Raw genomic sequence first — 23,125 nt, forward strand, 5'->3', positions numbered from 1 at the left:
TGGTAGAACCTGGGTTGTCAGTAAAGTACTGTAGATTTTACATTAAAAAACTGTAAAATATATTTATTTTGGATTTTAACACACAAGCTTCAGATCTATAACTCAAAGCCTTAATTACTGAGTCAACACAACTAGCACTAACTAACTTGCCTTGATTCAACCACCTCCACCACTGAATTAACTCCACTAAAAGATTGCACTGAATGAATGCAAGCTAGGTGAAGTAGTTGCAAAGGCTCAGTGGTTAAGGCTTTGAGTTACAGATTCGAAGGTTGTATCTTCCAAACTGTCATGGTTGGGTCCTTGAGCAAGACCCTTAACCTTAAGCTCAGTTGTATCCTGCATCATCCAAAAGAGCAAATGTACTGTGTACTCTGCAAAATCTGCAGTATTTTTTATTTTTAGAATGTAATGATTTATTCTGTAATCAGATACAACAAATGTTGCTTGTCTTTTTAAAGTAAATGTATTATTATTAAACAACAGGATGATTGCTGGATGGATGAAACATTTGAATAGCCTGCCAGTTCATCAGAACGATCTATAGTATAAAATGTCCACATTTCGCCATGTGAAGAATTTCCCAAGTCCACAACACAAATTATGTGTCTCTACTAATTGTGTAGTTACACACGCAACTATAATGTAACTACAGAGGATGTTATATTATTTTACACTTTGATTACATAGGAATGTAAAAAAGCATGTAAATAAGCATTTAGTTTTGACTTGTGCAAGTACACAAATGTATCTTGACATTTTAAGGCCTTATTTTTACATAATAGCTGTAACATGCTTACCCAAGAAAATCAAATTGATTAACACCAATCTGAATTTGATATTCTGCACAATACATATTACACAGGAATTGTTCACATATTTTAACATGCAACTTCTATATGAGGTTGCAGTTCATAGTAAGAGGACATTTCCTGAAAATCTTACTTGGAAATCAGCCATTTATACAATTTTTAAAAACCCAATTATTTTCCTTGTTACATCTGAATCTTGGGGTGCAGTTCTAACTGTTAAGATAAACAGTTAATGTACATGTGCAGTTACATGAGATGTGCTACTGCAGTCCATCTGTAGAAGTGTGTAACATTCTCAGTAGTTACATTATAGTTGCATGTGTAGATCATGTGCAACTGCACATATATGAGAGACATTTCATATAAGTCGGGTCAAATAAGCCTGTGCATTGTTATTTCAGCATTAAGTAAAGAATTATGAAAAAATATGTACAGATTTGGTTGTATACAGAAGAAACAGTAGACCGATGAGCACACATAAAACATTTTTTTTTTTTTAATTCTGATCATGGAGAAATTTCTAGAACTAGCCACAAAGGCAAAACTATTATTTAACTGAAAATGCAACAATAAAAATGACAAGAACAAGAATGTATGATAATGTTTACCCAGAATATTGATTTATATTAGTTATTGTGGTGAGAGATTTGATTTGTGCGGTTAAGCATTGTGTTTTATAAGCTGTGTATGTTTATTTACATTTGCATGTCAGGTGTTTATAAGTTAGGCCTACAGTAGTACACAGGTGTTTGAGCAAGTGTGGCAGAGAGAGAGAGAGAGAGAGAGAGAGAGAGAGAGAGAGAGAGAGAGATCTTAACGACATATGTAGTTTGCTTCTCATAGGTGCACCTTATCGTCATGAGCTACTTAATATTCCCATGGAAACCAGACGGAATGCTGCAACATGGCCAGGGCAAAATGGCTTCCATATTGTAAGTTTCATAACTGATGTCACAGCCCAAAACCTCCCACATCACTGTCAAGACCAAGCATCAAGCTAGATGATACTTATTTGATTAATTTCACAGTTTATTTAGTTGTTGTATTTATTTGTACTTGTTTTATTTGTGTCATTTACGGTATTTGCACCATTAATGTATTTCTTCTATTTCTGCTTATATAGAATACATTGATGTATATATTTTATGTACAGGTGATCATAAACTCATAATATAATTCAATATAAGTCAAAGCTGACGTTTAATAATTTAGTACATTTGAAACAAGAACTTAATTGTTCTTTGTCTTGGATCTATGTTCATACCAGCACTAATTTTACATTTAGCAGGGTTACATATTTTATTATTTGGTGTGGATGACCAAGAAAAGCATGATAACAAGTATTACATTCATAATGATTTCCAATTATGTCTATCCAAATTCATTGTATTGTCCCACTTCTGAAGCCAATGCTATGAGATTCACTTTTTATGTATAAGTACAGCCTACAGCAGCAAACTACATCTCATTCATTCAAGAAATATATAGTATCTAAGATGCTTGTCTGTAACAGCCATTCTTGCTCTCTGACCCTTAGCATGTTAAACAAGTAAAGGGAGAGACTCAGGTGTTTTACCCCAAGGCTCCTAAAACGTTGTGTCCAAATCTGACTCTGCGAGACTGGAAAATCACGCTGCTGGAGCGGACTGCCAATGTGCTGCGCAACCTGGAGAAGTCCCAGTGGCTCACTTCATATCAGCTACACTACACAGGTTTAGTACATTTCATAAAAAATACAAAGGTGTGATCAGATTACATATCGATAAACTGTACCAAGGGTTAAATTTTATCACCAAAAAAATGGGACCTCAATACTGCAGATGTTCCATGTACATGAGGCACTGCTATTCAACCATAAGTTCCTCACTGACTCATTGTGCTATTACAGGTGTTGGTGGGAGTGCATTCGGCTCTTTTATTTGCAGGGATGAGCGTTCCTTTCTTTCGGAACAATATAAGCAAGAAACCAGTCAGTCAGGGTTGTCTGCAGAATCATAAGTGGAAAGTCAGGCAGAACTAGCTGTTCAAATTTTAAGCTGCTTGATCATGCTGTTTAAACGATTCAGTAGCAAACGCACGCATCAGAGGAAGCCACTGTACTGTTATGCACCAAGGGAGATATTTATCATAGAGTTCACTGTGCTCTTTTTGGTTACAATAAGACAAAATGAATTACAAAAAAAGGTTTTATTTTCATTTATTACCACAATACAATAGATACAGATGTCCCACAATAAATGCATATGGAAATTAATATACCTGAAATGTTTGTATAAAATAAAGACGTAATAAAACGAAATGTTCTCAGTGGTAAATGTTATCAACATAGCAATGGACTAAATAGTGTTCTGGGCTCTCTTCCAGGCACTGGGCCCACTAACCCTATAAAACTGGATGACTTTAACGAGAAGACAATCGCCTTGATTACAGGAGAAATGAACCCTTACACAGCCCAGCTGGTAGGAAACACATATGAAGCACAATTTAGAAGCAGAAATTAGGTAAACGTGATGCTACTCCACCTTGTCCAGTGCTTGCTTTTCCATTTAACCGGTCAACCATCAAGTGTTTTCTTCTCTACTTTCAATCACTGTTTCCTCCCTCTGTTTCCTGACATGTGCTTTAATCATTGAGTAGTCTGAATGAACACTGAACCTGAACTTTGATATTTGTCTCAGAGGGAGCGATCGTATCCCGTTGTCCTGCCCGCTCGGCCTCTTGAAGGACGCAGGGCCAGCCTCCTGCATAACCAACATCGTCTGGTGAATCCATGCACTCCCTACTCACCTTCCTTTCCCCCAGAGCCTCCAGATGCAGGCATGGTTTTTACACAAACACATGGACCACTAGACACTATTGCTGAGAAGATCCCTTTTCTGGGCAATATGCAGCCTAAACCATATAGTGCAAGTCTTGAGGATGAGGTGTTCCAATCCAACCAGGTTAACGAATCAAGTCAAACATATCAGGTGGTATTTAACAAGGTATTTAACAACACAGCCTACATGTGTGACATGTGCTGTAAGAGAAATTGTGTCTGCAAGCTATCTGGGTCAGAAGGCAATAAACCACAAACAAGCATCAACAAACCTGCTTTGACAGTAAATGAGACAGAGAATACTAACTTAGAACCAGTTTTTGCACAACACATGATTCAGGCTGCGCTGCAGGAGAAGGAAATGAACCAGAGAGATTTGTCCAATAGCAGATCCCAGAACTATGTGGTAGAAAATAATCCTTTTGAGCATAAGTGCACAGCACCACCCAGTGCAGAGAAGACTGACAGGCATGTGCGCTTTGAACAAACAGTGAAAGATTCTGAAGAGGAGGAGAAAATGAAGCAGGGTTCTTGTACTATTCCCGCCATCTGTCCACGCTTCCCCAGAGGCAAGTTTGGGTATGGAGTAAAGAGAAGCAGCAGCGATTTGGGGTCTGATCTGCTGGAGCTTCAGAACTCTTTTAGCCAAACAAAGGCCCACAGAATCTTCCGTGAGTCCCTGCAGGATGCCACTGTAGACCTCAGGGACAACAATCACACTGGGAAAAAGCATTTCTTCTACGGCTTCAACTCTTACCATTTTCATAATTGAAAACCTAAAATAGAAATCTGCTGGAAAGTGGAATAAATGCTTGGGATGGTAGAACTGGTTAAAAGGTCTGCTAAATGCCATAAATGTAACTTTGCACCATTAGTGGCTCTAGTGCATGTTAAATCCTAATTTTCTTCATTGTCATTTGTGTAAGTGTGAGTTTAAATATAACTTTTGCCTCAAAAACGTCACAAATGATCTGCAGTGATTGCTATGCTAAAAATTAAGAATTGTGGTGCCTTTACAGCCAGCACTGTTACTTTACATGCATTCCTGATGACAGTTTTGTCAATCTGCAGTCCATTTCTGTAGGAAAGTGCTATGCTGATCTTAGCCATTCCGTGAACAATATTCTGCTTATTCCCACTTTTATTAAAGCACTTTCAAACTAGTGAAAGGCATAACTTGCTGCCTGTGTCCTTGAGAAGACAGCACATGCTTTTGTTCTGCCTTGCTTGAGCTTGAGGCATTTCAACAGGCTGAGCTGTACTCTGCAATGCTGAATGTTCCTATTCACATCCTCTTTGCATGCAGTCAAATTCATCTGTAGAAAATGAAAGCTATTTATTTGGTTATCTATTCTACTGAAAGACCTTCATGAAACATGGGGTAACTTTGGGAACATGGGAAACTTTCCATTAAGGCTGGACTAAGCTTTTGGTACCTAGTATTTGAAGTCAGATGTACTATATTTTATTTATTTATTTATGTTAATTTTTGTTGTTGATTTTTTTTTCTCTACTGCTTTACCAGTGCCTCTACAATGCTATTTTTAAAAAATATATATTAAAAGCAAGGATAAATCAGAGGCTATGTTTACCCAGACTTATGTCATACTATAGTTACAATCCAACACATAAACAAAGACTGAGCTTGGGTCACACACACATGTACTCAGTATGAATTCTGAAAGTCTGCCATCGAACTGTTAAACATTGGTAGAAATATTTGTCATTTTTGCATGATAGTCTATTTTTTTCCTGTGGTTGGTCATACACCCTCTGGGAAAACCTTTAAAGCAGCGGTATTCCTTGAGATCTACCTTCCTACAGGTTTCATCTCCAAACAAAATCTAACACGGCTGTTTTAGTTGATCAGGAATGGTCAGGTGGGCATGATGTGTTTGGAACTGAAGTCTTCTGGAAGGTAGAGCTCCAGGAACAGGGTTGGTGACTATTGTTTTAACGGTTCTACGCAAAACCCTGCAAGTGTTTCCTATCAGAAAGGAAGTAGAAATAGAACGAATTTTTAGAAGTCTGAGAACCCTTAATTATTCTATAAACCATCACAAAACTATAGTAAACCCTTAACTTGTTTGTACAGTACTGCTAGGGGAAAAAAAACTTAGACAAATCTTCAGTCATTATTTAAAAAAGTTATATTAGTACACCGTAAGTATATTAATAACGGTTATTACCGAAAACAGATTTGACTAAAAATACAATATATATTTATATATATATGATATATATTTACTTGTTGCAATGCAAACACATATTCACTAGATGGCATAAACCAACCATTATTTTATCCTTTTACCAGCATGTGGTCTGAGAGCCATCTTCCCCACATGTTCACATGTTTCTCTTGGCTTGAACATCTTCCCCACATGTCCTTCAACTTGTCCCTGAAGATTTTCTTACAGGATTCAGTTCCCTCCCTGATCTAATCAAGCTACTCAATCAGATAGATCAGCTCTGTTATATCAGTGCTGTGATGGAATTTTATGGAAAAGCATACCTCCTTCCTATAGGTTTGATGTTCACCGATTTGTACATAAAAATGATGTAAAACAGGAATATTACACAAAAAGTAACAATTTATATAGCTTTTAATGTCATGGCGTGTGATACATGGCATGTTTTATCACTTCTGTCTCATCTATTACAGAAGCATCATTTTTATCACATCCAAATTTGATTTCTGGAAGAATTCACTTGAATTCTGTGTGACATTTATGCTGCTCAGAGACAGCCATGTGCCTCCTGGATAAATTCAATTCTGATAAACCCCCTGAATTCATACTAGTTGCAAGCATATTAAGATGGTTGCAGGATTGCAGCATGGTAAAAACCCACAAGGCTTACATAATCACACATACCCACTTCTGATGAATGAGTGTTTGTTCCTGTGACACACCTGAGCTTTTTCTGTGATGAGGCAGTGTGTAATACCCCAGGAATGTGCTAAAAATACACATTCCATAGCAAACACACCCCCACAACACACATCATGCTGGACCATGACTAAGAACATCTATACAGCGTGACTTATTCATAAAATTTCTGATACTGCAGGAAGTCTTGTTTATTTGAAAAGATTGAGGGAACTGTGTAGGTGTTAACGAATGTTTTATATGCTTTCAATCATATGGAATGAATGTACATGAAAAAAATATCCACTGCGTTTCTTCATTGAAGTCCTTTTGACCTCACAAACATTGACAATTTTTGTTAAAGGAAGGGTGACTCCATGAGGAATTCACTCATCTGTATCCATGCATGAAACATTCAGTATCACTTTCATTCCTCTCCCAACATTTATCCTCTTATTGGTGTTGTCATGGTGATGAAGGGACTATACTGGGTAAAAATGAGCAGATGTAGACCACATTTAGCAAGAGGATCTGACATACTGTAGACATGGTAGCAAGTGTATTACTGAGTGGAATATTTGTGCGAAAAACTTATACTTTTTAAAGATCATAATAAAAACTATACATCAACAGAATGTTATGTTACACCTTAAGTACATCAGTAGTCTTATCCAGCCATCAAAATGTCATATTTCTTAATATCAGATTTAATCATGATTTAATCATAATTAATTAATCAGATTTAATCATGAGAACCTCAGGTACACAGTTAGTTCAAGAAGGGCAGCTCTGTGTGCATAGAAGGGCAGTTCTGTGTGCAGGGATCTGAGTCCAGAAATAAAAAGCACACCTTGTTCTAATTTTCAAAATCTCACACTCACAGGTGCTTCAGTACTCCATACTAGCCGACACCTTCCTAATATCTCAAACACAAATGTAAGGTCACAATAAATAACATTAAATGTAAACTTTGTTTATACAACTATTTTCATTTTACTTACAGAATCTCAAAGTGCTTTGTGCCAGTGGGTCCAGGTGTCTGTAAAGCATAGCCAAGGAGTAATTTCATTCTTCTTCTTCTTCTTCTTCTTCTCTTCTTCTTCTTCTTATTATTATTATTAAGTTACAGTGGTGGAAATCACAATGCTTATAATCAATATATTATAGTTATCATTGAGTTCTTATAGTTATTAGTAAATTTGACAAGTCATTTGAATTGAATAGGTTCAATCAAAACCTCAATACCACAAAAACAAGTAACCTTATAAATAATGTTAACTTAAATCTAATGAAAATTTCTATAAAATGTGTTCTGTGTGTGTGAAAGGTTCAGAATGGCTATAATACATAGCCAAAAACATCACTGTAGACATTTAAATAATGACTCTGATACTGATGGGGTCCCTGGCTGTGAAAAGTTGGAGAAGCCCTGCTGTTCTCTTATGAGAACACATTTGCAGTTCATTCAAATGGGCGGCTGCTTCAGGGAGATGCTGCGCCTGCGTCACGGAACGACGTGGTCAGAGTGGCGTAGCCCCGCCCATTCTTCCAACCTACTTCTTCTTATTGCCTTGGTGTCCTGTCAATCACTCCCTGAACGCTCAGTCCTACCTGAATTGTTGTCTGCTCTTTCTGAAAGTAGGCGCTCATCGGACATGACATCCTCTACTAGTGTGTAGGTGATCCGCTGGAGCGAGACTCACCAGAAGAACGGAAATATATGTTCACTCTAGTATATATTTTGAGCTCTGCTTCTTAGTGGGGAGAAATTGCGATAGTGGGGAGAATTGCGATAGTTCCCCCTGTATTACCTGATTAATCCAAAGTAGCGAAATAGTAGCGTTCATACTCTACTTTTACTTTGTTTACTCCGTGTCTATGTTTCTGCCTGCGAGTCCTTAAAGCCTCACATCCGACACGCAGAACAGTTCACTTTTCGTCTTTGCCGGAAATCGGAACTGATACACCCTTCTGCTTGGGTCCAAGTGGGTAAGTGATATGTTTAGCATTACACTTTAATCATAAGCAGTGATTATCATGTGCAGCGCCTGCGTGCCAGGCAATACAAGCATCCAAGCATGCCGGGCATGTCATTACCTGACTAGTCATGCCATGTAAACGTAGCCCTGTGTGAAGCTGTAGAAAATGAAGCGATCCAAAAGTTTCCTAAGTTTCCTTTAGTCAGATGAAATTTCCGAGCTTCATAAAGGAGAACTTTTCCTCAAAATGGTTCCCAGCTTACACGTTTTTGGTCCCCGGAATGTTCTGGGAACGTTTATTATTGGTTCTGAAAACTTTTTTTTGAGTTCCCATTTGGTTTTCTAGAATTTTTTTTACTAACATTTAACGTTCACGTGTCCTTGTGAGTTATGGTTCACCTCACGTTCCCCTAACTTTTCAATAACTTGACTCTCTCGGTGAACCTGGGATGGTTCCTCTAACATTCTCTGAACCATCCCTATACAAACATGTTACTATAGTGATATAAACATGGCTGGTTGTCATAAGGTTCCCATTAATTTTGCATACAATACAACAGGACCCACATAACAACATATGTTAGCAACATAACAACATGGTCTTATAACAACAATAATATTAATCATAATCATATTCATAATCATGATGCATCACAAAGGGTGTAGTACTTCCACCTCACAGCTCAAGGGTCCTGGGTTCAAACCTGAGTTTGGGTTACTGTCTGTGTGGAGTTTTGCATGTTCTCTGTGTGTTTGCATGGGCTTCCTCTGGGCTCTCTGGTTTCCTCCCACTGTCCAAAACATGCAGGTACTGATTGTGGATTTGCTACATTAAATTGCCCCAAGTTGTAACTGTGTGTGCATAGTGCTCTGCAATCAATTTGAGCGTCCCATCCAAAGTGAATTCTGCAGCACTGCACCCGGTGTCCTCAGGATAGGCACTGGAACCACCATGACCCTGATCAGGATAAAGCAGTTATTGAAGAAGAATGAATGAATAACCATAATCGTAATAATAAGAGAACATCCAGTTTTAAAGTTCCCAGAATGTTTCAAGAGCAATGCTGAACATTATGAAAATGTTACCCAGAAAAATAAACAAAATAGAACCAAATGGTAATGTTAGGAAAACCGTCTTTGTTTGTTGGGTTGCATGGAACATTTTGGGCGTTTCCCAAAGAGACAATCTTTAAGGGTTCTTCTAAGAGTTTACTCATGAATGAAAACATTTAATTAAGCAATAAAACTCAACCTTGTCAAAGAGTCAGACAATTCAGACCAGAAGGTACAAAGATAAGTTTCATGTTTCGCACTGATTTGGAATGAAAGTGTTCATGCCACTAAGATAAGGTGGTTTGGTGTCAGGACACATGTTTCTAGGAGGGGTAAATGACAAAAATATCATCTCACAATATAAAAAAAAAAAAATCTTCACTTCACAGTACATACTACATATTATTATATAATTTTAAGTGTTAAACAAAAACACTCAATGCATGGCACTGTTAAAGAGTTTGTTTTCCCATTGGAAAGCAGCACAAGGAAATGTGTTTAAATGGATGTACAGAAAGCCAATCAGATTACAATGTTGAAGGTCTTGTAGGTTGTAGCCAGAAAAGTGCACAAAAGAAAATAGATGGAAAATTGATGTCCAGTTGTTGGCAGCTGAGATTAGCCTACTTCAATAAAATATCTGCAAATAGAAGAGGATTAAAATAATGTGGGCCACCAACATGCAATCAATCAGGACAAGGAATTGAGACAGTATGCTCATGAATGCATGGCTTTAGAGGGCTGAACACTGAAGTGAGTGACTAAACCTTTAACTAGCCTACTGTCAATTCTCGTTATACACATTGTGTCTATTACATACTTCTACTCTAAATACAGTACAATTGTAGGCAAACATACTAACGTGTCCAGTGCCATAGTTTTCATTATCATTTTATTTGAGATATTTTTATACATTATATTGTATTTAAACCCTTGATTCAAGATGCGACTTCTGGGATGATTGCTCAGCTTTAAGAAAATGAAGGAGGCAGGTAAAGCAGGTGTCAAATTCATGTAGTTACTCATACTTTAGGTTGTACATTATTAATATTATTATTTTCACACAGTGTTCCAGTTGAGCTTAGATTAGCTTGAATAGCTCGCAGAATGTTAGTCAGTTAGTCAGTGATCATTAAATATTTAGAGGGTGTACAGATCATCCATATACAGTGCCCTCCACTAATATTGGCACCATTGGTAAATATGAGCAAAGAATTATGTCTTTATTGTTTAATCTTTTGATCTTTCGTTCAATAAATTCACAAAAATACTCTGCTCTCATGGATATCAAACAATTGCAAACAAGCAGGTTTATCCAAGAACAAATATTTGTTAAATATGTGTGCAACAATTATTGGCACCCTTTTAGTCAATACTTCAAATTTTGAGGTTGGTAGACTCTCCTCTTCAGTTCACCCCACAGGTTTTCTATGGGGTTCAAGTCAGGGGACTGGGATGGCCATGGCAGGACCTTGATTTTGTGTTCAGTAAGACGTCTTTGTGTTGATTTTGATGCATGTTTTGGATCATTGTTCTGCTGGAAGATACAACCATGACCCATTTTAAGCTTTCTGGCAGAGACAGTCAGGTTTTCATTTAATATCTCTTAATATTTGATAGATTGCATGATATCATGTATCCATACAAAATGTCCAGGTCATCTGGGAGAAAAACAGCCCCAAAATATTAAAGAGCCCCCACCATATTTAACCGTGGGCATGAGGTACTTTTCCATATGGCTACCTCTCTGTGTGTGCCAAAACCACCTCTGGTGTTTATTGCCAAAAAGCTCTATTTTGGTTTCATCTGACCATAGAACCCGATCCCATTTGAAGTTCCAGTAGTGTCTGGCAAACTGAAGACGCTTGAGTTTGAGTTGTTTTTGGATGAGAGTAGAGTAGAGGATTTTTTCTTGAAACCCTTCTAAAAAACTTGTGGTGATGTAGGTGACTACAGATTGTATTTTTGGAGACTTTCTGACCCCAAGACGCAACTAACTTCTGCAATTCTCCAGCTGTGATCCTTGGAGATTTGTTGGCCACTCAAACCATCCTCTTCACAGTGCACAGTGCAATATAAATGCACATCCTCTTACAGGTTTATTCATAACATTTCCAGTTGACTGGAACTTAATTCTTACCCTGATTGTGGAAATTGGCATTTTCAATACTTGTGCTATTTTCGTATAGCCACTTCCCATTTTGTGAAGCTCAACACCCTTTTACTTCACATCACAGCTATATTCCTTGGTCTTACCCATTGTTATGAATGACTAAGGGAATTTGGCCTATGTGTTACCTCATATTTATACCCCTGTGAAACAGGAAGTCATGGTTGAACAATTTCCTGTTCCTAGTCACCCAGGTGTACTAAAAAATGTCAAATATCAATGGGAATATACTTCAAATATATTTTTCTCATATGAATTTATAGGGGTGCCAGTAATTGTTGCACACCTATATTTAACAAAGGTTTTTTTTTGATAACCCATGGTGTGTTTGAAATTGTTTGATATCCATGAGAGCAGAGTATTTTTGTGAATTATTTTAACAAAATATCAAAAGGTTAAACAATAAAGACAATTTTTCACAGCCTTCTTTGCTCATATTTACCAAGGGTGCCAATATTAGTGGAGGGCACTGTATATATTGTAATATAGCTAAGATTCCTACTTGAGGGCCATGCTCAGAGTGCAGCAGGGCAGTAGGATGTTCTGTCATTGCGAGTCAGCAGATAGAATGTAGACCTCAGTTTCTGACACACTACTGAAAGCAGGCAAATGAACGAACAGTGCTGGACTCCGTCTCTCTGTGATCTGAGTTATACGACTCTGCACTAAATAGCAGCATTAATGTTTCAGTTGGAAATTGGGTAATCACTCCTGACAATGTATTAAGTGACAAGTGCAGAGAAGGTCAAGGAATCATTTACACTCCTGTAGCTTTTTTCAGTGACATGATTTTAAGATCTCCTTGCCTGAAGTGCATGTTCTTGTCCTTTTTGAAGTCCAGTAATACAAACATTTTAGAGAACTACTGCATGTCCAGTCTCTGGAATAGTACAGTTCATAATACTATTTACATTCCAGTAGTCTTAGGATGTATCACAATATACTGTATGTCTAGGAAAATGTTCTTTAATATTTCTCTGTCACCATGGTAGCAGACTGTGAAATGCATGTGCAGTAGAGTCACATGCCAAGAAAAAAAGATCTGTTTGAGGCTCACTGAAATACCTTCATTATTATTTTGGGGGCTAGTACATCAATCAACAGAACAATTAAATACTGTTATGGCAAACATGTATTTTTTTGTATTTTGAATTGGACATGTTGCCTGTTATCTCACTTCGTACCCGCTTGGTGTAGGAGTTGTGAGGCAGATCCTTTTTTTTCACAGGGTGTGTTTGTGTGAGAGCGAGACAGCCATGGCACAAAGCAGTGAGGCACAATAATAAAACTATTAAGAAAAAAGTGTCTGATCTTTGCATTAATGAATGTTAATTTTCCTTATGGCAGCGATCTGGATAGCATTGAAACATGCTGATGTTTACAGAACTCCCAGCAGAGGTGATCTCTGATATAATGCTAGTGATCACACCAATGATCCATGTTACACAGTTTATAAATATTCTAGCATCCCAGTTGCACTGTGTGTGTGTGTCGATCTAATGAAAATGTTGTAGGTGTTAGCTAGAAAGCTGGACAAAATCTTCTGCCAAATAAATAAATATAAATGTTAGGGGTAATTAGTTTATATGCTTATGTGTGAAGAGTATCTAAGTTTCTAAAGTGTTTCTAAAGCACCTTATACAATATATAAAATCTAGTGGAAAGCCTTAACAGAAGAGTGGAGGATATTAAAACAGCAAAGGTGGGACTCAAAAAGCATATATGGGTGTGATGGTCAGGTGCCCACAAACATTTGGATATGTAGTCTATACTTATATGGATAATTTAACCGAATAATGTAATTATTTTATTTTCATATATAAGATATTTTATGATTTCAGATACTATCTATCACTTTATGGTAAACACCAATAGATCTCCCTAATGCCATGAGAATCTGTTGTTTAATCTTATTGGTAAAAAAAAAAAAATCTTTCTTTTTTATTTTTATATAGAAAGGTTTATCTGTACATGTACACTTTGGAATGTAACTCAAGTTATTAAGCCTCGGTTTCAGATGTACTAATAAGCAGAGTTTCAAAATGCTGAATAAGTCTTGTAATAATATTAAAGAGTAATTACACACTAATAATTACAAACATTCTGGGGTTCTGGACTAGCAATAAGCATCCCATTATGCAAAGTGGTCACTCAAAGATCCAGACAGCCACCTCAGCTCTTCACACTGCACTCACAAATACAAATCTAAAATATGACAAGAATGAAACATTCGAGCCATCAATACTGATGGGGTATTTCAGTGCATAGTTTTCCTCCTATGTGTATGCATTTTCTAAGCACCACTCACATTTTCTTCAGGAAATGTACCGGTCTAGTTACAGATTGTTATTGTTAGTTGTTAGCTAGTGTGTATGTACACAATATTAAAGCCTTAGCCTTGAATTATAGTAATAATGTTTTAGGCTGCACACGTACAATGACCTGTATGACAGCATGACCTGATTTATGGGTTACACCATGGCTTAAAGCCAGGGATGATGGTAAAAATGATCTACCTGTGACTTCTTATCATATACGTTGTATTTGACTTGTTCAAGTTTCTGGTAGCTGTCTATAACAAAATTATTTACCGCAGCACTGTTGAATTCTCAAATCTGCTAGTCAGAAGGTTTTGATCAATTTTCTAATGTCAGCTACAGTGCAAACCACAGGTTTAAATGGTCTGCACTTATATAGGTTATATAGGTTTAATGCACTTTGTCTAATAATTTGTAATAATTTCTTTACTGTCTAACAAGTTGGGATATGCAAAGAAAATATATTCAATTTACCGTAATGTATATGTGAAAAATACAGGCTTTCATCATCTTCTACTTCTTCTTCATCTTCTTCCAGTAACAGTTAATTCACAGAGACTTAAACAGGTTTTTTAAAAAATGTGTGATTGCTGATATGGTGAGGTTTTCTCTCAGGCGACGTTTATTTAGCATTTTTGGTAGGAGTCTCTATTGTCAGCACTTTGTAACAGTTGGAGGTATAGCTGTAAGTTTTTTGACTTGGGAAAGGGAAGACTTTTCACTTTCTGGTTTCTCGGTAACATGACAAGTTGTGGTTTTGTTGAGTTTTTTTTAGAAGACGAGATGCTGGTTTCTAAACGACTGTTGATAGCTGCCATAACACAGGTTAAAAACAGGAACTATCTTGTTTCACGGACAATTCATAACATTAAACAGAACTCTAAGTGGGCAAAATGTACGACGTGCCGTTCTGCACTGGCAATCTCTACATACTGTATGAGCCAATCAAATGCGTGCAGTCGAACGATGTGTTGTTGTAGGATATGAAAAATAATCTCGCATCTCGCTCAAGAGCAGAAAGAATTCCACTACCAGCTCTTGTGCTCTAACATTTTTGGCACTAACACCAGATTTGTTTGCACAAATCCTTTGTGCAGCATTGCCCTTGAGTAAAATAATTATCAAGGTGTTGTTAGATAACCGACCTTGGGAATGTGACTTGTGTTTTATTATCACTGTAGCTCATTCCTCTGAATTCCTCTGTGCTGGTGTGAACATGTGGTTCCCTGTGTGAAATTGAATTCAGTGAGCAGATGTTGAGCTCATTCCCCCATGGCGGGGTGTTGTCTCTGTCTGTCAGCCATGTCCACAAAAGAGGAGGTTTTGCATTTTAAACAACAAGGTGAGGGTTTTTTTCTGTTGTGTTGGCTATAATGTCTAATATCTCTGAAGGACTATCACTATTCATAATGTGTGCATGCTCTGTTCCTCTCACTTTGAATACAGTAAGTGATATATCTTTATTGACCAGAGAAATGACACAGCTATGAACAGCCATTACAGAAGAAAGCATATGTTGGTTAGGTGTGTTGCTTTAGAGGTGTTATACCTGTTGTTTGTGTCTTTCTGCTTGTAGTCATAACACAACTATAGGCACAGGTACAAGGTATGAGACATGACATCATGTTCTGTTCAGCTTCACTGGTTTCCAAAACAAAAATTCAAAAGGGAAATAATATCTCAGATGCCAAATGACATGATCTTCTGCCAGTCTAAGTTTTCCTGCCCCTTAATGTCAGCTATAGTGTGACATGTATGCATCTGCCCTTTGAGACAAACAGCCTTATCATCTACCTCCAGATAATAATGTTGCAGATGTGATGTCTGATTTGTCTCTGTGCGCTGTCTTTCAAATGATCACACCATTACGAGATACTGCCTCTTTTCTATTTAGGTACAGCTCTGTTTTCAGCCTCCTGCATTTAGCTTGAATTACAAAGCCTTGTCATTTACATTTAAGGTTTTTCTTCTAGTTTTATTTGCTGGTAAGTGAATCAGTGTCTTATTAATACTCTCACCTATTGTGCTGTTATCACATGATTTTAGCTATATTTGGCTTGGCATCAACCCTGTATCATTGCAGATCTTTAAAAAAAATGTACGTTGAAAAAAGTTTTTTGTGTGTGTGTGTGTGGTCTTAGAATGTACAATGTGACATGCTCACCAACAACCAAGTTATTGGTTATTGGTTAACCAAGTTAAGCTATTTCTCCCAGAAAAAGTGTTTGCCCTATCTTCAGGAGATCATGAGTTCAAAACCAGACGATGGCATCTGTGGCCAGGAGCCAAGGGAGGAAAAATTGGCTGTGCTCTCTGAGTTGGACAGATGCCATACTCTCTCACCCCTGTCAATCACAGAAACAGTAGCCAACCATGGGTATCTGTGAGCTCATGTATGTGGAAGAGGGCCGATAGAGCCTTCCTTAGAGTGTGTTACACTACCCTCGGATACAGCATGAGCAGCAGTTTGAAAAGATGCACTTGACTGCTTCATGTGTCTCAGAGGAAACTCGTGTTAACCTTCACTCTCCTCACTTGGTAGCTGTTGTATGAGGGGAGCTGGGTGGTGGGGGAGAACTGACATTATATAAGAACACATTATTGCACAGTTTGTTGTAGAATTTGGCCAATATATCATACAGAATAACAAGTAATAATCTTAAAAGTCATATGTAATCACACATATAACATGCTATACGAGTCTAGTGAGTGTCTTTATGTTCTCTTGATATGTTATCTTAATCTTTTTATTTTGTTTAGTTTCTAGTGTTTCCACGTACCAGCACATTTCTGATTCCTGAAAAGATCATCTATCATGCGTGCATGCCAATTAATCCACCTAGTAAAAACCATCATACTGACAAACAGATCTGCTTCATTTGATGTGTGTATTGCAGTACTATAATATGTATGTTGTGCTACATCATTGCCATGCATTATGAAACGCATTACATTTAAACATATATAACATATGAAAAGTTTCAAATGCAAAAGTCAAAAGTTTTCAATGCAAAAAAATGACAGGGTTTTTTTTCTCTCTCTCTTTTCTTTGTTTTTTAACCTAATTGTCCAAAAGGCAACTATGAATAAAAAAAAAAAATAGTCTGGACACAAAATCTGTTCATCCCAGAAGTCCGGGCTAATGATTTGTCCACCGCTGAACAGCACTGTTAATAGCCAGTTATAATGTGAGAGGAATCAATAATGTATGAAGAATCGATCATAAATCAGCAATTTAACACCAGTCAGAATTGTGTAGTATCTTGTCTCCAAATCTCCACTTTTTTTTTCCTTTTTGAACAAACATGCACATAAATTACAACTCCAGAAAGGAAGTGATAGAATTTTTGTGTTTATTTTTCAGAGCCAGTGGGATTTTGGGACCAGTCACTCAAATTTTGTAAGGGATTCCTCTAGGTGAAAGTTCCTGAAAGACATGCAGTTGATATGTGTATGTGTACTCTGCATGACAAGACAGCAGATCACAAGGGATAAATGTTGATATATTTAGTGTCAGCACTGTAGCAATTCTGGGATTTTAAAAGTGAGCGCATGTGGCCTTGCTGACCACATCCTGGGGGTTGAGCTGGTCACATTTTTAAGGAAAGAATATTAAAACATGTACATTCTCTCAAAATGAGAAGTAGCACTTTTACAGAAACAACAATTGGACTCAGACTTCTATTCATTTTCAGTCCTATGTTGTTCATTATACAAGCTCTGTGTTTTAGGACTACACCCTGGCTTAACCCTAATCCCACTTGCTTTGCATAAGGCAATTGAATGGGAATGTACTAGGGCTGCACGATTTGGAGAAAAAATGTAATTGCGATTTTTCTGATCAAAATTGCAATTTGCGATTTAAAATGCAATTTGCGATTTAAAATGCAATTTTCTCTTATTTAAAAAAAAAGAGCTACAGGTTTGTTGTTGTGGTTTGCACAGCATCAAAGAAAGATAAGAAAAGATAGTAAGATAAGATAATACTTTATTAATCCCCAGACGGAGAAATTCGGGAAAGACCAAGCATAATCACAAGTGTATCTTTTACCACTACAATGAACAAACAAAACGATGCAATTTCTAGTGCTACTGTTTATTTAAAGCCACTTCAACACTGTGGCAATTTTGTTTTTCAAATAAAGCTGTCATGATGCAAACATCTGTCATGACAAATCAAGCAAATAACTACAGCATTTATTTATTTAAATTAATTAGGGCTGCAACTAACGATTATTTTAATCATCAATTAGTTGGCCGATTATTTTTTCGATCAATCGGATGGGGGCAACTTTCAGTACCCTTTTTTTTTCGTATATTTAAAATAAAATCCACAAACTGAGTGTTAGAAATATAAACTTCAGAACTCTGAACCGGGGGGGGGGGAGGGGGGAGGGCGCCGCGGTGGGCAAGTTTTTTGAAAATCGTGCCCTTTCAAATCGCGATTTTGGTTTAAAAACTATTAATCGTGCAGCCCTAGAATGTACTGTCTATTCTTGCACTTTAAACAAGTAGATCAGGGATCGTCAGCTGGTGGACCTCAGTCTGGGTGTAAAACCCAGCAAATCATTTCAGCAGACCGTTTCATTTCAGGCCCTTCAGGGACATGAACCATTGTGGCTTCTGTAGAAAATTCTCTGTTGCAACTTATCCAGTCACATGAATTTATGTAAATGATTTAGCTGAAGGCAGCTCATAAGACCAGAGGCTAGAGGCTACGGGGCTTGAGACCTTAGCTGGAAAGTGGAGAGTTTTATTTTTTTAATTAATTAATTCTTCTATTTGTTTACAGAATTCATTGATTTTTTTAACCTTCTCTGGTTTGATTACAGATCTGACATGATGGCTTGTTTAAAGAAAAATTGATGTCTAAAACAGAAAATCCAAAACAAATGTCTGTTTAGAATTTATGACATTAGTTAAAAGTGGTAATGTGAAATACGACTATGAAACAAAACTTAACCACGAAATGTCTTATTAATAGCCATAAACAAATTTTTTATGGTTAGGCATTAAAAAGTAACAGTTGTCACCATTAATTCATGTTAGTTGCTTATCCAGACCTTTGTAAGCAAGGAATTTTACAAAACTTGACCTTCTTGAATAGGCATAGAAGTGTGGCCAGGAAGATTGAGGTGACGACTGTTTCAAAACATTATAATGGGCGGGGAGGTTGTTTGTGAGAGCAGTTAGCACTGAGAATGCAAATAAAATTTAGCCCTTGTATTTCTGCAGGGTAAAGTCGTGAGACTTCAGTGCAGTCCTTAATAAATGCATTTGGTGAGCGCTGGCAGATGCTACATTAACCCTTCCCAAAAGTTTACATTTGCATGGAAACCAAATGATGGTTAGCAGCCACTCCTCTGCGAAACAAAACCACAAAACCTCTGGTACTATACTTGGCTAGCCCTGTTACCTCCTCTAACATACGTAACAAGTGCCTGGTTTCCTTTTACCATCATTCAGAGCCACCATCATTCTTATTGAGGCACATTTATATTATAGATGGGTGTAATAGTGTTCTATGCCAACATATGGCTGTGGATTAACTTTATAGTTGTTGTGCAGGCTGTTAGGGTGTCAGTGCAGGATGAATGTAACATGGCCTCGGGGAGGGCACTGAAACCGAGCTTGTGCCTTCCTACTTTTACTTGCAGTTAAGTGCTTCTGCTCAGACACAGTCATACAGCCAGTCACAGCTGTTTCACATTTACAACACTCTCTTTCCTCTCTGTAGCACCACTGTGGCCATCAAGAAATAGTTTCACTAACGTTGCTCTTCTATATTTTTGGTGCAGGTGACCATATCTTCTTGTCTCAGAGTGCTAGCATGCTCTCTGTAGGATGCAGGTGGTGAAGCTGGTGAAAGTTTAACTTCACATCATGGAGACATGGCACTTTGGGTTTGCTGAGATGGCAGTGTTGCCGTTGCTGCTCTAATCAGTGAGTGTGTTGAGATATGGCTGTCAGGTTGGGGAACGTTAATGAAGGGTCGATTGTGAGACACCATGAATCCCATACACACATATAGTGTTGATACGGAAGAAAGAGGATGTGGTTAATGCACAGGATGCACTGCATGGGAGTAGATGTTTGCTTGGTGCAAAACAAATAACCACGGCTTTTAACCAACTGAGAATACTCATTGCTTTTGAAACAAATGAAGGCATGAAGCAAGCATTTGAGTGCTAGAATGTGTTCTAGTAACATGTCTTTCGCTTGCTGTAGTGCCAAAAGTGAATCAGACGGTTAAGGAGATTTTGCCAAACATCCATCTGCTCAATACATTGTATGTACATAATCTGCTATGTTTGCATCAGTATTTTAAGGAACCCATTCAAGACTGTTGGTCTGCTGATTAATCAGATCTCAACCTTCTTCATTAAAGTTTGTCTACCCATACTTTAAACATGAAAACCAGGTTTTGTCTTAATCTGTATATAAAAACGGGCTTTCGGACCACGTATAGCATGCTCTTACTCTCTGAGCTAACTGTTGCATTGGCAGACACTCCGACGCAGGCTTTTTGGTATCTTGCGAGAATTTGAGCCCATCTGTTTGGTCTCTCAGTGAGCCCATTTGGCCTGAAGCACTGCACATGCCTACAGGCCTGTAATTTAGCATTAATGCTTTAGTGCCCTGTTAAATGGTAGGGTTGTTTTTCATTTTCATTTCCATTCATGGTCGGTGCATAACATGGAGACAGATTCAGTGTCAGTATTATTTCTATAAGATGCTTTTCAGCATTAAAATCAGCAATACTGGTGGAGCTGTTTCAGACTCTGTATCGAGATGGGCTTACAGAGGTGGGCCATAAGCTCATTAAAGCATGTGTGCATCTGACTGATTCTGAAATCATATGGAATTGACAGGCAATTTGAAGTTTAAAGTAGTTTTTTTATTTTCATTTTGTGAATATATAATGAACAAAACCTGACATTATCAGGTGTAGATCTTCACTATTGGGGAAGTGAAACTAGATGTGCCCTAATATTAAACAATAATAGGGAAGTGATATTGAAAGAATGTTGAAATGAGAAATTGTGCAATATAGGATATTAATTGTGATGTTTCAGTTATTACATCCTTTAATGCAAAGCTATAGAACCCAATAGAAATCTGATAGAAACCCGAGTTACTGTGTGAAATTGAGAGTTAAAGGTAAATTCTCTTCAGATAACCTATTATTATCCTTGGCCCAGCAGTGTGTGAGAAGAGCACAATGTGAGAGGTTTGTTCTACTTTGGGAGTCTTGTATGCATCGTTGCATCATGGCCTAAATCTGCAGAAGCAGGTGGATAGGTATATGAATTACCATTTCCAAGAAATATAGGGTGTGTGAGTTTGTGTGTTCTTAACTAGAATTAGACTGGAGCCAGCATTAATTTTTACATTTATTATTTTAGCTTGCATAATGCATCGCTCCTCACAAAATGAAATTACCTGATAAAAATTGCCTTATTTATCACTTCAAGTGTAGTGACCTAAATGTGAGATGTTCTAACCAGTCTTTTATCAAGCTGTCAACTTTAAAAGACGCTTGAAGGTTAACTTTACACACTCTCTTGCATCTTCATGGTGATATCTACAGCCTACAGTCATTATTTGCTGAAGTTTTTTTTTAATGAAGTTGCATGCACTTTTTTTCATACTGAAAGATCAAACAGAATATCTGGTGATACCCGTGCCACTGTAATTGGCTGAATATGTAGAATATGTATATGTAGAATATGTAGAATATGAGTTGACAGGATGAGAACTAATTAGTGATGCAGTAAAATTTCATCCATCAAGATTAGTTAGATTATTTCTGATTCCCTGTACTGCTTATAGATAATTAGTTTTATCTTGAAGAAGCAGAGTGCATATGAAATCTTCCACGCTCTGCTGGATTCAGTGGAAAAGTCTGCAACTGATAGAAACAGCATGTAACACAGAGACTATCTTGTTTTATTTATTGTCAAATCAGTGAACAATTTATGCAGCAGTACAAAAAAGCTTATTAATTAGATGGCAATGCTTTCCATTAAGGATTCCTTAACTGACATTATTTATGGCATTAATTACTGTAAACATACAGTAAAGTTCAGCATTATTAATCCTTAAGTATTGTTAATACAGTAACAAAGTAAGTTATCACATTTATTATGTGAATCCATCTATCCATCCATCCATCCATTTTCTGTACTGCTTATCCTACACAGGAAGTCTATCCCAAGGGACTCAGGGCACATGGTGGGGGACACCCTGGATGGGGTGCCAACCCCTATGCAGGGCACATTTGCACACACACACACACACACAACGGACAAATTGGAAATGCCAAACAGCCTACAACGCATGTCTTTGGACTGGGGAGGAAACCGGAGTACTGGAGGAAACCCCCGAAGCACGGGGAGAACATGCAAGCTCTGCGCACGGAGGCGGGAATCAAAACCCCAGCCCCAGAGGTGTGAGGCCACCGTGCCCCTTATTAAGTAAATCATTACAGTTAATTCAGATACACTGCTTTTTCTTGCTAAAGACATCCCAGTCTGTACTATGGTATAATATTATTAACAGAAAATATACCCCAGAGTCATGCTGGCAGATCCTCATGTGGTCAGTCATATTCATTGGGTGTGGGTTAGTGCTGTATCGATGACTCTCAGCTCCAACCTCATTTTCCAAACATAGTTCAGGAAGGTCACTTACAACTATACTTATTTTTTTATCTCACAGTCCAAGCAAAATTGCTAATGTCATTATTATCTCAGTTTAACATTTGTGAATGTTTGTGTGATGGTAAGAAAATATGCGATGCTGGTAGATTTCATTCAGGATGTTTATTCTCAGTGAGATAGAACTGTATACGAGGCTTCTTTGGTCTTATGCAGTCATTTGTTTGCGGACCCATTACAAATTCACCCTTGAGCATTCCCTGTGGTGTTACTGTACTGCAGTGAGTCATACTCGAGAAGTACTGACTACCTTCCATATCTTTTGCAATTGTCCCTTGCAGGGCGTCTCCTGCAAACCATTTAAACTTGATGAAGATATACTGAAGCAGTTATGGCGCTTGTGTTGCTTTGCATGTGTTTTTTTTGCAGTTGTGTGTGTATAAGGCTT

At 37.6% G+C, this 23,125-nt stretch overlaps 1 protein-coding gene across 2 annotated transcripts in view; it reads left to right on the forward strand.

Annotated features, from left to right (window-relative positions):
* The first annotated feature begins 7,750 nt into the window (after positions 1–7,750).
* osbpl3b (oxysterol binding protein-like 3b) overlaps positions 7,751–23,125 on the forward strand; it is a 74,135-nt gene continuing 58,760 nt past the window's right edge. Inside the window, exon 1 of one of the 2 annotated variants that reach the window (XM_053627996.1) lies at positions 7,751–8,486. The gene's annotated coding sequence lies outside the window, so the exon portion shown is untranslated. The remainder of the gene's footprint in view (positions 8,487–23,125) is intronic. The other variant, XM_053628004.1, reaches the window with a different exon arrangement.

Source organism: Ictalurus furcatus, chromosome 1, assembly GCF_023375685.1.
Source record: "Ictalurus furcatus strain D&B chromosome 1, Billie_1.0, whole genome shotgun sequence".
NCBI lineage: Eukaryota > Metazoa > Chordata > Actinopteri > Siluriformes > Ictaluridae > Ictalurus > Ictalurus furcatus.